This window comes from Echinops telfairi, unplaced genomic scaffold, assembly GCF_000313985.2.
Source record: "Echinops telfairi isolate 266 unplaced genomic scaffold, ASM31398v2 ScPeMD7_5868;HRSCAF=6743_1, whole genome shotgun sequence".
NCBI classification, from domain to species: Eukaryota; Metazoa; Chordata; class Mammalia; order Afrosoricida; family Tenrecidae; genus Echinops; species Echinops telfairi.
In genome coordinates, this window is record NW_022109768.1 from 8,330,674 (window position 1) to 8,333,491 (window position 2,818).

Sequence of the window (2,818 nt, forward strand, 5' to 3'; positions counted from 1 at the left end):
GCTAATGTTGGACTTGTGGGCTTGAGCAGCACTGCGTTGGGATGTTTTCTTGATGTGCACTTAACCTTTATATAAAACATGAGTTTCTGTGGATTTGTTTCTCTAAAGTACCCAGACTAACACATCCCCCAAAGCTAGAACAGTGCCTGGAAGAAGTATGTTTTCAGCACATATTTATTATTAATATAAATATGAAAATGAATTAGTATTTTATCATGTTTTTATATATACCTAATAACGTAAACCTAGGTACTCTAACTTATTCAAGACATTAACCTATATTTAATAATATGTCAGCATTAGAAGAAAATTTAAGGCCTGACCCTATGGGCCTCTCAAAGTGTCCCATGCCAGAGTGAACTGTAACCCTGAACCATGGCCTGGCTTTGTCCCATGGGTGTCGGGCACTGAAGCAGGTTTCACAGTGAAAAAAAGAAGAAGAAGAAGAAGAAGAAGAAGAAGAAGAAGAAGAAGAAGAAGAAGAAGAAGAAGAAGAAGAAGATTTAGTACATGCATTCTATTGGACATACATTCAATTTAGGACATATATTCTATTGGGTCACTTTTCTTTGGAAAGGGTACAAATGTGCACCTTTTATAGTTAGTTGGCCAAGAAGCTGTCTTCCAGATTTCCAAATTGGTCCATAGAGAAGTGAATGCTTCTAGTGCTTCATCAGTTTATTAAAACATTTCAATTAGTATTTTATCAATTCCTGGAGACTTGTTTTTAGCTAGAGGTTTCCGTGTTCTTGCTCATATGCTACTTCCTAATATGGTAGAATATTGATTAGTTCTTTTTGGTACAGGGACTCGGTCCTTGTATTCTTTCCATCTTATTTTGATGCTTCTTGCATCCTTTAATATTTTGCCCATAGAATTTTTCAACTTTGCAACCCCCAACTGGATCAATGGGTAACATAATGATAAATGGAGAAAAGGTTGAGATTGTGAAGGATTTTGCCTTGCTTGGATCCACAATCAATGCTCATTGAAGCAACAGTCAAGGGATCACAAGAGGAGTTGCATTAGGTCAATCTGCTGCATAAGACCTCTTTAGAGTATGGAAGAGCACGGATGTTACTTTGAGGAGTAAGGTCGGTGTGGCACGGTATTTTCAATTGCCTTTTATGCATGCAAACATTGGACATTGACTAAACACGACCAAAGAAGAATTAAGGCATCTGCACTTTGAGGCCTGAGACAAATATTGAAAGCACTTTAACTGCTAAGTGGACAAACCAATCTGTCTTGAAGAAGTGAGGGCAGAGCACCTCGGAGGCAAGGATGGCAAAGTTTTATCTCACATACTTTGGACACGTTGTCAGAAGAGTCCAGTCACTGGAGCAGGCCCTAATCCTTGGTAAAGTCGAAGGGTAATGAAAGAGGGGAAGGCCCTCCAGGAGGTGGCTTGACACCGGGGCTACAATAATGAGCTCAAGCATCGGAACCTTTGAGAGGAGGGCACAGGACGGGGCAGTATTTCATTCTGTTGTGCATTTGATGTCTATGTATTGGAACTGGCTTGAAGGTACCTAACAACAACAACAATAACACAACATACATAAAAATGAGGTCAACGAGGTAACTAACTATTATGATAAAAATATAAATGTTGACATTACTCACCCTCACATACAACATTGATTCATTGAAGCAGCCTTTTTGGTTATGAAAATGATATATTGGGTGTCCCTAAGTTTTAATTCCACTTCATTCTATGTTATCAATCACTTTAGTTTTTGAGAATTTTAAATGGCAAAAAAAGTACATTTCAATGATTTCACGCTGTGCTTCAATGGTAGTGAATGGTTGGGCTATATATTTAGATGTTCATTAGCCATTTGTATGAATTTCAGCTAAGTACTTGCTAATGTTTTAAAATATTTTTCTAAATGTTATCTTTATTATTTGTTAGATATTTTAATAATATCTAGAGTCAAATTCTTTGATAAGGTGGGAATATTTTAAATTTTCGTATACTTAAGCTTAATTACCAGCTCATTATCTAGATTATTTTGAGCAAACTATTAACTGTAAGATTATTAGAAGTAAAATGTACACATTTAAAAAATGTTGCCTTCATTTATTCCTTCTCTAATGTTCTGAATTTCTTTCTGCATATCCAAATATCTGATTTATATAATTTTCCGCCTCTTTGAAGAACTTAAAAAGTTAAATGTTTTAAAATATTTCTGAATGCAGGTCTACTGCCAAGAGAAATCTTTCTCTTTTTTTTTCTTTCATCTAGGAAAGCCTTGATTTAACTTTCACTTTATGCAGATAATTCCTCTGGACACAGGATTCTGGATTGGTGTTTGTTTTTTTATTTTATTCCCATTATCTGAAATATTACACTCTATTATCCCTTTCTTTGCATGATTTCTGAAGACGTGTCAGTTGTTAGTCTTATCCTGTTCTTCTAGAAAACCAAAAACCCATGACTGTGAAGTTGATTCCAGCTCAGAGTAACTGGATAGAGCACAGCAGAACCGCCTGCTAAGTTTTCCAAGATGGTAATCTTTACGGAACTCAACCGCTATAGCTTTCTCTCATGGAGCAAGCAGCTGGTGGGTTTGAACTACCTATCTTTTGATTAGCACCTGAATACTAAATAATTATGCCACCAAGACACAATTCCTCTATAATCAAGGTAACTTTCTCCCTCTAGTTATTTTATTATTTTCTTTGATTTTGTAAAGTTTGAATATGATATGCCTAAATTTAGATTTTTATCATTTATCATGCTTGGTGTTCTCTGAATTTTATAGATCTATCATTGGGTCTGTGATTAATCCTGGAAAATCCCTAGGCATTAATA

At 35.7% G+C, this 2,818-nt stretch overlaps 1 protein-coding gene and 1 non-coding gene across 2 annotated transcripts in view; both read left to right on the forward strand.

Annotated features, from left to right (window-relative positions):
• Positions 1 to 2,818, forward strand: part of IQCM (IQ motif containing M) — a 417,529-nt gene that overhangs the window by 261,809 nt on the left and 152,902 nt on the right. The gene's annotated exons all lie outside the window — the stretch shown is intronic.
• Positions 297 to 427, forward strand: LOC115871558. The gene has a single exon (XR_004047354.1). It is a non-coding gene; the product is annotated as a small nucleolar RNA SNORA42/SNORA80 family (small nucleolar RNA).